The sequence below is a fragment of the Bombus flavifrons genome, chromosome 4 (assembly GCF_040668555.2).
Source record: "Bombus flavifrons isolate JBK064 chromosome 4, iyBomFlav1_principal, whole genome shotgun sequence".
In the NCBI taxonomy this organism is placed as follows: Eukaryota; Metazoa; Arthropoda; class Insecta; order Hymenoptera; family Apidae; genus Bombus; species Bombus flavifrons.
In genome coordinates, this window is record NC_138445.1 from 864,399 (window position 1) to 880,455 (window position 16,057).

General features: G+C 35.3%; 1 protein-coding gene across 10 annotated transcripts in view; it reads right to left on the reverse strand.

Moving 5' to 3' along the window:
* The window catches only part of Tsp26A (Tetraspanin 26A), a 130,532-nt gene that overhangs the window by 70,351 nt on the left and 44,124 nt on the right, over positions 1-16,057 (reverse strand). Inside the window, exon 3 of one of the 10 annotated variants that reach the window (XM_069111729.1) lies at positions 12,900-12,963. The exons of the other annotated variants lie outside the window; for them this stretch is intronic. The gene's annotated coding sequence lies outside the window, so the exon portion shown is untranslated. The remainder of the gene's footprint in view (positions 1-12,899; positions 12,964-16,057) is intronic. 10 annotated transcript variants of the gene reach the window in all.

A 16,057-nucleotide genomic window follows, 5' to 3' on the forward strand; every position in this document is an offset into this window, starting at 1 on the left:
GATTGTGAAAAGTCTAAAGTAAAATTTCTGCACAGAAAATCTGAAGAAAAACTAGTCACGAGTAAAAAAGCCTCGAATGTATAATAACTCTTATAAATTCTTCCTTCTTTTTATTAGTTCAAGTTAAAAGTATGCACTTCCGTTTAAAAGTATCGGGACACTCGGTTATTTTTAATTTACAAGTTGTTCTTTGATTGCAAAATTACGGGCAGAAATCAAATTTCGATTGTGTGTGATTTTGTCTTTTATAAATATCATAATTATTATACACATATAGTCGGTCAATAAGAACTACCACTTGAAGTAATTCGTTATCTAGTGAATTTATCAGAATACGTTTCAAGTGAAATTTATTTTTTATTTATTTTATTAGTTATTATTTATAATATTTGAGGAGCTTGGGCAGATGGGTACATGTTGATTTTTTAATGCCTTATATTTGTTGAAACATTAAGAGAATCTTGAGTTTCTTTAAATTAAATTAAAAATTTTAAAATAGACGATAGAAAAAGAGTTTTACGATTTTTGGACGTAACTTATGGGAACAGGTTCTGCAAAACTTCTTCTCTGGATGATCTCAGATGATCGAAGACAAAGACTGGTGATCGCTTTCTGCGCGAAAACACGGCGACAACAGATGGAAAAAGAGCCTGCCATGCAAGTCTTTTTTTTTTATTTACAAGTACTTTACAATCAATTCTCGTATTGAGAATTTTGACTAAGTTTCTCTGGCGTGGCGCAGTGACATGTCTAATTAATTATAATAAGTTAATAAACTTATTAACTTATTATAAGTAAGTATAATTTATAAATAATAATATTATAAATACGTAAATATTACTTGTTAGAAATATCTAGCTGAATCTAGTGCTTAGGTCTAACGGATAGTGTGCTATGCAAATTGCAATAATTCCAGTCGTCATTTCCAATTGGTTACATGCGACGAGAAAGATTGAAAAGGAAGGAAATGGGTGCCGCATCGATTGACCGAGGAAGAATTGTGTACGGTGCTTAGATGATCCGCGCTCTCGGCAAAACAAAAAACAGTTTATTTACGACGAATCGTAACAGGGTGCGAAAACACAATAACGCGAAACGCAAACGAACGTAATTAAATCGATGGTTGTTGACCTTTTCCAAGTCACGGAACACTTTTCAGATTACAAGAAAGATTTGCGAAATAGCAAAGTCATAAAGCTAGCAATATATAAAATATGCATAAACTTTCTATCAACATTTCTAGATTGTAGATTACATAAATAAATAGCGAAGAAAAGATGTGAATTAAAGGAGAAATTGTATTCACAAAAACTGTGACTAAATAATCTATATACAGGGTGGTTGGTAACTGGTGGTACAAGCGGAAAGAGGGTAATTCTACGCGAAAAAAGAAGTCGAAAATATAGAATAAAAATTTAAAAATTTAAAAATTTAAAAATTCAAAAATTTAAAAATTTTAAAATTTTAAAAATTTAAAAATTTAAGAAATTAAAAAAATAACGTCAATCGAGACAACGATCTACAGTGAGATCCGTTATAAAGAGACGCGATAAAGTGCACGCGTACCGAGCGAAAATTCAAAGTCGATTTTCTCGAAAACAAAGCCTCAAACGAAAAATTTTTATTCTATATTTTCGACTTCTTTTTTCGCGTAGAATCGCCCCCTTTCCGCTTGTACCACCAGTTACCAACCACACTGTATATATGTCGGAGATGAGGGGATATCGGGGCCTTTCTTTTAGAATTTTTGAGAAGATTCCCGATACTTTAGTCTAGACTATTTATTATAGCTGTACTTAAATGATAAAACTTAGAAATAGTTGTTACGATTCAATCCTATTATGTTTGCCCGAGATTTGTGACGGTGGGCTTGGGCTCGAGGTGACACAACTGGTCGCCAAACGTAGCCGCGGTCACGGGATGAACGTTTTTATCTGACAGAGAAGTGCCAATATTGTGGGACACACGTTGTATTAACAATCAAACCCCGGGCAGGAGCAATGTCAGCTCTACGCGGGTCTGCCTAGCAACGGCAGCTAGAATTTTGTTGGTATCCCCGGTCAATATGCAACGAACAAACGCGATCGTAAGGAGAGGAAAGTTTCCATCGGTCTTTTATTCTTGCGATCACCTTGCAGAGGGGTTCGGCAAGGAAGCGTCCTAGGACCAATGCTATACACATTATACACGGCCAACATACCAACAACCAGCAATAGCAAAATATTGACATTTGCGGATGACACAGCTGTACTAGTTAGGCACACGAACCCTGTAACAGCAGTCACATTACTACAAGAACATATCACAAAAGTAGAAAAGTGGCTTCAGGATAAACAAATTAAAGCAAACCCCATATAAATGCAACCACATTACATTCACACTGCGAAAACAGATACCACCAAACATTACACTAAACGGCACGCAAATAACACAAACAAGGCAAGTCAAATGCCTAGGACTCCACCTAGATACACGATTTACATGGAAACAACATATTAAATCAATAATATACAAAATACAGACAGCAAGGAGACAAATGCAATGGTTAACAAGTCGAAAATCCAAACTAAGCATAGAGAACAAACTAAAAATATAGAAAACAATTATAAAACCAGTCTGGACGTACGGAATACCACTATGGGGAACAGCAGCAATGAGCCATATAAACAAAATAGAGATAATCCAAGCTAAAATCCTCAGAACAATAGTAAACGCACCATGGTACGTCAGAAACGAAGATATACGGAAAGACCTTGGAATACCAACGGTCAAGGAGGAGATTAGCAGATGCGCAAGAAGGTACAGAGAAAGAGTAGCAACGCACCTGAATCGGCTAGCAGCGGAAACGATCAACACATCAAACATAGAAAGAAGACTAAAAAGGAAACACCCAACAGATCTCACAAAGGACACAACCTAACAAACACGAAGATGGTACCTGTTGAGGTTATTCGATGTATAATGAGAGAAAACTAGTGGATAAATTGTAAGGCAGAAAATATATTTAAATATAAGTGTAATTATAAGTAAGAATACAATTTGAGCTGGTCCAGATCCGCACGCTAGCTGTGTTACCCAATAACTGAAAAAACCCCGAAGCCAACATCGTTTGTCTTCTGTTTATGGTCTGACTTCGTCGCAGTCTTTTGTCTACGCGCTGTCGATGGCTTCAGTGCTTGAGAAACTAAAAAGACCAGATGTAGAGTTTTCTTATAAGTGGTGACCACTTCAACAGTACCCCGCTGGGGGTAACCACCCACATGCTATATTATTACAACACCAAGATATAACATTTTACCAAATGTCCTACTGGACAAATGGTAAAATTTAAATAAATAAATAGAAAAAAAAAAGAAAACCTTGCAGAGTTTTCACATCGTCTTTACGTGCGGTATTATACCGAGCGTTACAGCAAACGTTACTTTGTGCTTCGAAATATATTCTACGTTTAACAAAGAGTTACCCCGTTGACCGTGGATTCGTTATTGAACCTAAGAACATTGTCATTAACATCTCGAGTGTCTAATCACCACGGTTATTTGTCAAACTTTGTAAAAATCATATTTATACCAGTAAATACAATCTCTATTGTACGACAACGATGGCTAGTCCGAATGAAGATTCGTTACACGCTCATAAACCTAACGCTAACCCGACATATATATCCCATATTTACAATGCAAAAGTGATCGGTCTGTTCACCAAAAAACCAGCCCAAAACGCTGTGTCCTGAAACGTAAAGATTAGACAGTATATTTCTCTTATGACGTAAGTACATAATTATAAAAATATAAAAGACGTACATTTTATTCTACGATAATCGTATCCAGTAAAATTAAAGACGCGAAATTCGACGTACGAACTACGCATTGAAAATAAACAAACGCGTGTTTCAGCGTTTCTCGAAATTCAATCCTTATGGGGTGGGAAAAGTGTATGTCTTTGTCCCAGAAGATAAAAAGATTGAGAAATTCATATTTTTATGTTTCAGATATATGAAATTGCGATTCTATTCGAAACTAATTAGACGAATCGTTTAACTATATTACGAATATTACGAAAAAGAGTCCTTTCTTTTGATCCTCTTTCTTCTTTACCGAACACCGTTGAAAAATCTTGTGAATCTCTGCGACGATGTAACCGTTATCGATGCACAGTCTAACATCTATCACAGTCGTTTGAAAGCAAAAAAGTTTCCGAAAGTTTGACAATTCGCAGAGGGATTATACCGTTTTCAAAAAACCATGAAAAATTATAGAAGTTCTAAAAGTTCTAGAGTTTGAGAGAAGAATAAATTTCTCCGATGGGTAAGTTAACAAGCTATGTTGTCGGAGAAGATATTCTGAATAAAAACTAAAGTAAAAGTTTTGGACAAAATTTATAACGATTAGAATGGACTTTGTTGAAAATTGATCAGCTCATCAGTTTCCCAGTTATCCTGCTCACTAATTTACAAAAACGTGATTCCCAGAGAAATACGTCGAAAGTTCCTAGTAAACATATTTACAGCTGAAAGACCGATCCAAAGACTTTGTTATTCCGAGGCTACAGCAAGGCTTTCTTTTCTTTAAAAAACTTCAGTCGAGCGATTTTTTTCTATTTGAAGGCTTTTTTGCTTCTTTTTCGAGTTAAGACGCTCTGCGCTTTCAGTAGCCGTCTCTCATTACGCGAATCGACAAATACTTTGCACTGTTATCCAGTCACAAAGCACATCGCTCCTGTTAGTTTTACCAATAGATAAAAACTTTCGTTGCTGTTGTCGAATATCGTAGCGGCCTGGTAAAGGTCAATTACGCTTGTTTTTGTATCTCACGAGGGAAGTTTGGCAACTCGAAAATTCAAAAACGCTTGAAACTTTGCACGAACGTAGTTCGTGCGATGTTAATAGCGAAACGATCTTTTCTCTAGCTGAAAAACGGTCCTTGGGGATGGAAACATTCCCCCAAAGAAATCTTGAGGTTCCGTATTATCGTGAATATCTTAGAAACTGTATAAGACAGAAGGAAAAAGTTAAATTACAAGTTGTAGCATTTTCTACGACCTACATCGTGGATGTGAGAAATCTTCGACGAACATTTTTCGCGAAATTTACCCTCTTTTCTCTCAAACCTCTGTAAAAACTTAGAACCACCCATTAAGAACGAGAAAAAGATAACCCAAATGTTGCTCTCTGATTCTTGCGTTTTCTTCATTGCCTCTTACGACTTTTGACTTACGGGAACACTGTAGAAACTGTAGAAACACTGCCTAACTTCTAATTTCGATGATTTCTTAGTATATCGTAGAAATTGATATTTTGGGTATTTTGGGTTTAGTCCGTGCCTTTCGGCTTTGGACGAACTTTCGATTTTACATCTCTTACATCTAATTCTCTTCTTATATGTCTACCTCCCCTCTTTTTCACTCTATTCGATTGCACTACCTTGCTTATTCTACCTCTAAAAACTAAGCATTAGGAACTATAAATTATCAATTAATGACTAAAAACTACTGCCACTTTGGTCCTTAGCCTCCTTGTTGTGCCTCCTCCTTGTCGTTTGCTCTTCTCTTCTCTATTATTGCTTTCAGTTCTGCTAAACCTTCTCCAGTCTCGTTTAGCGTTTTTCCTATGTCTTTTGGTCCTCCTGTTATTTCACATTCTTCTATTACACGTCTTAGGTCTTCTTCTTTCCTTCTGCATAGTCTGCATCTTTTTCCCCGCTCTTCTTTCCAGTATTCCCTCGCTTTGGTCTCGTTTCCGCATCTGAATCTTGCCAGTATTCTTCTGTCCTTCCACTTCATCCTTCCTTCTAAGTACTTTGGTAATTTCTCTTTGCAGAAGGATATTTTCACACTCGGTTTTCTTTTACAATGTAAACATAACCGTGCCTTTGGTGACGCGATTGTCGTACGACAAAACTTACTCGACGGGTACTCTAAGGTCAGACAGGAAAATTAATCCTCTGGATGTGATTGAGAAAATTGTGAGAAAGAGGAGCACGCCATTCTCTGGAAGACGTATATTTGCTGAAACAGCGCTACGAGCGCGAGGAACTGATACAGGAATACAGAGAGGATCTCGTCAGGGTAAAAACTAGATTTGGTAGTAAAGTGAAAAAGCCGAAGATTATAGACAAGTATAATCTTTATAGGAAGAGAATTGATCACGCGGATCGTTTCGTAGCGTACTACGTATGCTACAGAAAGAAGATCCAATGGTATGTGAAAGCTGGCTTACACACTTTCCACGTTATTATGAACAGTGCGTATTTATTGCATAGAATCCACACGGGAACGAAGACTACGTTGCTGCAGTTTAGAAGGGCGGTAGCTGATAAATTGATATATAGAAACAGGCTGCGTTTGGGTGCTCCGCCTAAATCGATGGTGGAAACTGTAGATACATTTGCCAGCAATATCAAGCAAGAAGGGAGAAACGGAAGTATGCAAGAAACGTAGGGCGTGTTCTGCGAGAGGTTTAAGAAACGAGGCAGTGAGTTATCGGCCAACGTGCCACGATAGGCCACGTTGAATACTTGAGTGGATGCTTTGCGGAATATATGACGTATAGCATAATATACAGGGTGGTTGGTAACTGGTACAAGCGGAAAGGGGGTGATTCTACGCGAAAAAAGAAGTCGAAAATATAGAATAAAAATTTTTCGTTTGAGGCTTTGTTTTCGAGAAAATCGACTTTGAATTTTCGCTTGGTACGCGTGCACTTTATCACGTCTCGTTATAACGGATCTCACTGTAGATCGTTGTCTCGATGGAAAAATTAAAGAAAAAATTTGTATTCTATATTTTCGACTTCTTTTTTCGCGTAGAATCACCCCCTTTCCGCTTGTACCACCAGTTACCAACCACCCTGTATATTTCATTAGTGGAAAGTTTTTCCTAAGAAAAATACTGGCATTTTGTGCTAAAAAATCCGATTATTTTCCTTTCTTATTTGTTGCAAGAAAGTAATTAAGTATTTTTATTGGATAGCAATTCAATAAATAGTCGGTTCATGAATCCTTAATTGATTTAAATCAAAAAATTCAAGAGGGGAGAGGTTTTAATCGTTTCTGTGTAAAATGTACCATATTGGAAATTAAATGGATTTCTGTATAAGCATTCAGCTAGTCCATTTGCAATCGGAATCGAACATGTATGTTCAGGATTCCCCTCCCGCCGCCTCGCGAAAAAAATGTTTATTCTATATTTTCGACTATATTTCGACAGTTTATCTTGTTGGTGGTCACGGGTAACCATCGGGTGGCGCCTTGGTAACAGTTGATAGCGACATATTATAACAAGGCTTCGTTTATTTCAACAAACCATTGGCATTCGTTATTTCGTCGTAAGCAAAACGTCCAGAATATACTGTTGAAACGTGTAGAAGATATTAGTAAACGGTATTTGCTCATTCTATATGTAATAGTAAGGTATGTTCATACTTCTAACTTCAATAGTACGATTATAAAGCAGCATTTACGATTATTTTCTAAGCTGTGTTTATAATAATATTCGTAGATTACCCCTCGAAGATATGGATGCAAACACAGTGCACAGTTAGATGCAAGATTTGTTCTCATTTTTTTTATCGATGTCCTAATAAAAATGTTTAATCGTTCAATGGGGCACTTTTTATTTCAAGGTATCTTCTATTTATCGGTTATATTCAAAATGCCCTAACTGTCAATTTTCATACAATTTTTACAATTGTAAGAAGTTCCAGCGCTCCGGTGACCACTGTGGCGTCATAGGAGAAACCGTGGCCGGTCATATATGATCAACGTGGCAGTCAAAGTGTTACAATCACTTTAAATACAAAATACAGAGGTAGTTTATACCGGTGGTAATCGTCGCTGGCTCATTGCTGCTGTTCAACTATACGCTCGCTATTTGACTGTATGACTCGCTATAATGATTCGGTAGCATCGCTATCCTAGAGTGTATCACGTAAACTTGAGGGTTATATGATAGAAAGAAGGTTGAGCCGAAACACAACTATTAACTTTGTTTTTCATTAAACTTTATTTTGCATTTAATAGTCACAATTGAGTATACACTAACGCGTATGTGTAAATCAAGTACGCGATTGGTCTAAGTGTAGAAACCGGTAAAGATATGTTGACTATTCTAAGGATAGAGAATAAGTTTAGTGACGATGTTGTGTCTGAGGAAAGCTAGGGGTGGGTGTGTCTAAAGCCACGGGACCATCGGATTTGCTGATGACAATTTTGGTCAGGAAAGTGAGGGCAATAGACACCGCTTCCGATTGGATAATAAGAAGGTTGGTGGACCAGGAAGGGTTTTAGCCGTCCTCGAGAGAAAGTTGCTAACGCAAGATACCGAACGTGAGAAAAACCAACTTTCCCGTGTCAACCCGTAGTAAACAATGAATGTAAAGGGGCATTTAAAATAAAAGATACTTGTTTGGTCTGAAGGATTTTAACTACGAAAACGTCAAGATCCATGGTGGGTCCTTAAGACTATTGAGGGTAGGCGCCAAGGATGCGTAGACATCTGGCTACCATCTTGCACGCGGTGTGTGGCCCAGTCTCTGATGTGGATTGATGTCACGAGAGCACGTTCGTTTATTTATATCGACCGGTGGTATCGTAAAGAGTTCGAAGTAACTCCATTGACGATTACAAATAAGGGCGATAATGTTTCGTCCGGAGTTCGTTTACCTTTGAACCTAGCAGACCAAAACAACGTTGGCACTCCAAGACACAACAATATGAGTCTCTTTCGATTCGAATCTCCCATTGACTCATGTGTCACTATATAAATAAGGATATTTTTATTTCAATACATAGCAACTTTTGTGTTTTCGTAATTCTTATTTATCGAAACCTAACTCGATATCGTAATATCTAGACATCCATTTAAGGTCTGGTCAAAACAAAACTACGAACGCGTTTCCGACTTATGGAACTGTAATGCTTTCTTACATGGAAGCATCACATAAAATCAATAATAAACAGAATACGTGAAAAAAGGAAGCAAATGTACTGGTTAACCAATAGAAAATCTAGATAAAGCATAATGAATAAACTAAATATGTACAAAACAATAATCAAACCAATCTGAACATACGGAGTCTCACTATGGGGGACGGCAGTAATGAGTCACATAAATAAAATAGAAACAGAGTAAGCAAAAATTTTAAGGACAATAGTTAACGCTCCACGGTACGTCAGAAATGAAGACTTACGAAAAGATTTAAAAATTCCAACAGTCAAAGAGGAAATCGCTACATATGCAAAAAAGTATAAAGAAAGACTTGTAACACACCAAAACCAGCTGGTTGCTGAAACGAATAAAACCATAATAGAAAGAAGACCGAAGAAGAAGAATCCCGCAGACCTCACAATAGAAATAAAATAAACAACTAGGGGTAATCATCCACATGTTATATTATTATACCACTAAGCTATAATATTTTACCAAATGTCCTACTGGACAAATTGTAAAATTTAAATAAATAAATAAAAAAAAATAATGCTTTCTTAAATGATCCAATACACGGAACTTCTCTTAAATCTAAAAAACCTGTTGTTTAAATGAAAAAATTGTAAAAAGGTAACCTCTACTATTTTCATCGTGATTTTGGTACCAATTTTTTTCGAAAACTTAGCAATTTTTCCAAAAATTCTTTCACACTAAACTTAATCTTAACTTGTCAGAAAAATCAACTCGTTTGGTCCAATCTTGAAGAAGTTATTCGGTTTTAAGTTAAGTTATTCGCTGTATAGTACCTTTTGCACAACAGTGATTCCGAGAAAGCAAAAGCACGACATCAACCATCGTGCGAAATTATAATCTAAAATAGCTGCGCTAAAAATAAGATTTCCCTTCTAATTATCCCATTCTATTTGCATTTCAATTGCACCGTGATATCGGAACATCATCTCGTTTGAAGTATCAAATAAATGCAGTCGATTTGTTTCACCTGTAGCATACGTACGAATGAAAACAAGGATAAAAAGTAATAAACAAATTTGCCGTGTACAGTTGAAACTTTTTTACATTGACACACAATTTTATCAGTTTGACAGCATCGTGATCGCCGACTGCTATACACAGATAGAACAGATCCTGACCACGAGTTAGTCAGAATGCAAAAGCCGCGCCAGTTTTCTAAAGCCCGCAGGCTAATTCGAGTATAACAGTTTCCATGGAATGGAAATATTTCTACGTCGATATTCGATAATCGATTTTACCCGCGGGCATCGTTGTCGAGTCTATACGTATAGAAATGGCGAAAATTAAATTTATCGTCTCTTAGACGATATAGCAAACTCTGGCGAAGGCCGATAACGATCACGATTCTCTTAGGTGAGTTTGCGAAAAAGCAGCTTTAACAACGATTTTCATAGGATTTCTTCTTTCTAATCGTCTCGTTTAAATTACAATACAGTGGGGAAAAATGAGAAAGATGAACGTCGGATGCCCGAATGACTTGAAAAAAATTAAAGTGTAACTGAAAAAGAATGAAAAAGGGGGAAAAAGTTTAAGGATTCATTTATGGAATACGTAAACGTTCGGAGGAATAAACAAAAGTAACAAAAGCCAGAGATTTAAGGGTTAGAGAACTGTGTGTCCAAATTGATGTAGACAGTACATTACCACACCGAGGATTTTTTTTTATGCATTTCAGGGAAATTTCACGACATAAATGTTGAGGTTATTCGATGTATAATGAGAGAAAACTAGTGGATAAATTGTAAGGCAGAAAATATATTTAAATATAAGTGTAATTATAAGTAAGAATACAATTTGAGCTGGTCCAGATCCGCACGCTAGCTGTGTTACCCAATAACTGAAAACCTCGAAGCCAACGTCGCTTGTCTTCTGTTTATGGTCTGACTTCGTCGCAGTCTTTTGTCTACGCGCTGTCGATGGCTTCAGTGCTTGAGAAACTAAAAAGACCAGATGTAGAGTTTTCTTATAAGTGGTGATCACTTCAACAATAAAAATATCATATCCAGTGAATAAAACAATTGCCTGTTCTAGTTTTGTTCGTTTCCAAACTACAGTCGATTTATCAGCTGATCTTTCCGTTAATTATTTTGAAAATGGTTCGATATTCGAAAGAAGAGAAGATAGAATGCAACGAGTTAGATGAGTTGGGTCATTATCGTATTCGCGTGAATTCGAATTCATTTGCAACAACTTGCCCAAAGTTTATTGGGAAAATGACGAGGACGTTTCTTGAATTTTTCAACTTTAGACGATGCCAAAAACTGACCATCTTTTAACCTTTTCGCGAATAAGTAACAATTAATTTCACATACACATTGGGAGGTTTTCACATTGGGAGGTTACATTTTATTTAAAAAATATCAGTACCCTTAACATCCCATAATGTACAAATGTATGACAAAAATCTTGTTAGCCATGATACTCTCAATTACTTATTTCCTTTGCTATCTCTTCACAGTAGTAGAAGCAACAGAATTACTTTAGGTGGTCATGTTAAATGGAACTGGAACGCTTCAAGAGATAGGAAAAGATAAGGCAAGCAGCAATAGAATAGGCAAATGCAAAAGGATGCGATAAAGAATAAGACAGGAGGTAGAGTGAAGGGAATCGTAAGAGACTGGAATCTAAAATGGAAGAATGCTAGAAGAATCGAAGGCAAAGTGAGAAAGCAAAGAGGAAAAGTAGGAAAATAGAAAAGGAGCAGAAGAAAAGGGGACATAGAACGATATGTGGAACTTATTTCCATTTAAAGTAGACTTTACAAAGTGTCTTGCAATAAACATAGCTGCACGTTTACTATCACAATGTGAACACATGTATCTTCCTGCACACTACTCGATACTGCAGTTTTATACCAATACCCGCATGTGCAGTTCCTTGTAGACTTCGATATCTACCACTAACAAACAGGAACAAAAATATCTGCACAAAAACGTTTCGTCCCTATATGCATACAGTGAGTGAGAAAAATCTACATATAGTCTTTAAATAAAAAATTAGCAAAATTAGCAAAAGCGTTAACTCTAGAAATTCTTTTAACACATTCAGACACGAATTGTTAAAGTTTATAATACAATTTATTCACTTTCACGTTTATTAAGAGAAAAGAAGACTAAAGAAACGTTAAACACATCTGTTGTATCTACACTATCGCTGAAAAGTATGCGGGCACGTGGATATTTTTGACAATATGTACACCGTATACTTTATACATAAACTTACTTTATTTGTACGCTTGATTACTTTAATTCATCAAGGGCCAACGTTGTCATAATGCAACGTTTAAGTTGCAATCTTTTTCGATCAATTTCTATTATCGAATTCTGTCCTCTTACTACAGTGGCTACAAAAAGATCCTTCCTTCGTCGGATCCTTTTTCCACTCAGATTCTACGATTTTGCAAAATTTAAAGAAATTAAAATATTTTTAATAACACGTCAAATTATTACTCTAGAATATTTATTATAATTTTTAATCGATGAAACGAATCTCTGTTTAAGTTCTATATTTCCTTACTTGTGTTTGTCAAAATATAAATTTGCATAAAAATCCAAGTTCTAATAATCATCATAGCTAGATAGAATAATATATCACAGTCCGATTAAATTGAATTTTGAAAGTCAATATGCAATAGTAAAACTGGCATTCGTAATCGCCAAACCATATAGAACTGTTTAATTATTTGACGAACTCTTTATATTCAGATTCTCTGGATATGAACGCTGTGTCGTCTGATCATTACGGGACTCATCAAAATTGTAGGACAACATAATAAATCCATAAATGAAATTGAAGTAAGGTAATCATGCTAAATCCACAAATACGTAAGTGTGCAGATATTTACAGACGTTTTAGATAACATATATTTTATATCTCGTTACATTAATTTTTTATACTGCACGCGTGAATATATTTGTGTGTGGGATGAACTATTCACTTACGATTTGCGATGTATCTAATTACGTTAAGTACTTCTATTCCTCGCAATTAGTTGTCAGAACTTACCTGAAACAGAAATAAAATATCAAATTGAGTCCCTTTTTCTATAAATGCATCCATCTATAATATTTATAATCTATCCATCTACGATAATAAAATTATGAGAAGAAATACATATGAAAGAATTGGGAAAGTTTATTATTTATCATCAAGCGGAATTATATATCATATCACGTACTTAAACTCGAAAATAAAGGTTTCTGCAAATGTCTTCAAACTACGTGAGACTGTAGGGTTCAAGAGTCGAAAAATGGTAGCAAAAAAGAAAAAAAATAGTAAACAAATTTTTCCCACTAAGATAACACAATGGATAAAATAGGATTCGATCGTGTCACTTGATTAAAAGAGAAAAAAGGTTACGATTAAAATAGTGCGTTAACGCACAACATTATTCTTTGATGGATTAAAAATTAGATGCATACACATTCGCCGCATTCCCAACATTTTCTCGAAAAAGAAATTATATTTTCAACAGACGTTATTTTTCATTTGTTATTTGACTTTTTAGATAAAATCAAGATCGACAGTGATGATGGTTTATTTATATATTGAAATTTCTAGATTAAAGTAGAATAGCAGAAAACTTCGCTGAGATTGAGGATCGTGGGAAGGATAAAATAATTTCCGGGACATGGGAGCACATGCACGAAGGATTCCAATGCGATGGGAGGAGCCGGCCAAGCGTTCCTAATCGAAATCCGGGACGAGAAAGGACAATTATTGCTGCAGATTAATAATTTCACTATATAGACGAGCAGCGAAATCGACGAAAATGAGGCATCTGAGAAACTCTCATGTCTTCTTTCCTTCCCTTTGTGTATCATAAAATCGATCTATTTTTCCGTTTTGTTTATTGTTTTATTTCTACGACCGGACACATAAAAAATTGCGCTAAACGTTATAAATCTTCGCTAGAAGGTTGCCAAAAAATAATTGTGTTTTCTCTGTAATTTGCTTTGTATCATATAACATGTATGAAAATATACAGTCAATGTAAGAAGTATTCGCACGGTACTTAACTTAACCAAAAATATTGTAGAACATCGTCTATTAATAAAATTTTAACAAATAAAAAATCTGTATGTATCCTTACAGGACTGGAAAATAATTTTCATAAAAAATGGGACGGGAAATCTATATTGGAACGTTATATATATCTTTGTATGATCATATATATATCTTTGCGAAAATATTAAGAAATATCCAAAAATTGGCAAAATATATGCACAATAAATATTCGAACAGTTTAATAACTTTTTACTCTTTCATCCCTGGAGTTTACAAATCTTACTTTTCGTTTAATTTGAACTTTTTTAAAGCAAGTCGGTAAATATTAGACTGTTCGAATTGAATTACGTATGATCCATTTTGTTTTATTGTTTGTTCTATCGGAACAATAAAAATGGACCATACATAATTCAATAAAATAATAAAACGTATTTTGCTAAGAAGCTAGAAAGACAGGAAAAGTAGTGCAAAACATACTGAGTAAATTGTTTGAGTGTAATGTGATTACGTTCCTTTCAAATAAAAGAAATATTCTGTATGTATATATGTATTGCAATTTAAGTAAAACTGCAATTTAGCACTTCTCGTAGTATTATAATGCCACAAAAAATTGTTATACTCTAACTTTATTCATTAAAATTGAAGAAAGAATTTTATGTGGATATTTTACCACTTTATATTTCCTATTTCTACATTTTATGCGTATGTATACATGCGTTGCATATAAATAACATGTATGTGATATTGTACACACACAGTGCACATACAGCAACTACAAAAATGTATGTTATATCCATTACCATGAATTTTTCCTTGAATTTGTACAATAATATTTCAGATACAATAGCACGATACCCAAAACTTTATTTTAAGAGTTGATCCAAACCATCGTTCGTAAAAACTAGTTTAAACAAGAGAATGAACGAATTATAATACAAGACAAAGTGAAATATTGTAGTATCGTGGATTGCCTAAGAAATTTCCAGTGAACTATAAACAATGTTGCGAGAAGGCCTAAGTGTCAACAGCCCGAAAGAGTCCAAGGAGTTGGGAGGGCCGAAGCGGCCCATCAAGGTATCGTCGGTCCTTCAGTCGAATAGTTACGCGAAAGAAGAAGTATGCGACCATGATCGTGAATGGTTACGGAACATGTACGTGGTGGGGATACGAGAAAAGACAAAGGGAAGTTTAAGAGAAAAAGACGAATTGCGAGGCAGTCGTTAACTGAGAGTCGAGTTGTCAAGAGTTGGTAGGTTGTGAGTCGAGAGTTGAGTGCAGTGAGAGTTGTCGAGTTGTTACGAATCATAAACTGTTATTTGTGAATAGATCCATCTATCAATAAATTTACCATATAGTATAGAAGTCATTGGAAATCCTAATTTCTAATATTTCTGAATAAATAATCCTATAATAATAATAGGTTTATTTCGTAAAAACTGCTGGAGATATCATTTAACGTTGCACAGAACAGTGATATTATCTTATACAATTTACAAATTCATCTACATAGCATGTAATTTACTTGTTCAATTGTGCGAAACCTTTCGTCTTCAGTTTCTGCGAGAGTTATAATTATCTGCAATTACATAATTTTTCTTGTGTCTGTATGAGTCACAGCATTTTTTATAATAATGTTTTACAGCCGCACATATGGAGAATTTTATTTGCAAAAAAGTGTGGTATACGATATCTCCGGTGTACGATACTTATACGATACGAAAAAATGTTAATATCTGACATCATTTGGACATAACATATGTGTGTGTGCATTTCATAGAATTGTCACATAGAATTATCAATAAATACACAAGAGTGGGGTCGATGACGAAGCTACGATATATATATGTATATGTCGGAGATAAAAGGACACTGGGACCTTCCTTTGGAATTCTTCAGAAACCCCCCCCCCAATATTTTAGCCTCTATAACTTAACTCGATTAAAATTGTTCGAAATTTGTGATAATGAGCTTGGGCTCGAGGCGACAACCAGTCGCGGTCACGGGATGGATGTTTTGTCTAACAAAGGTATGAAGTAATTCTATAGCTCTCCTTAAAAGAAATATTTCGTGTGTGTGAAGAATATCGGGTGAC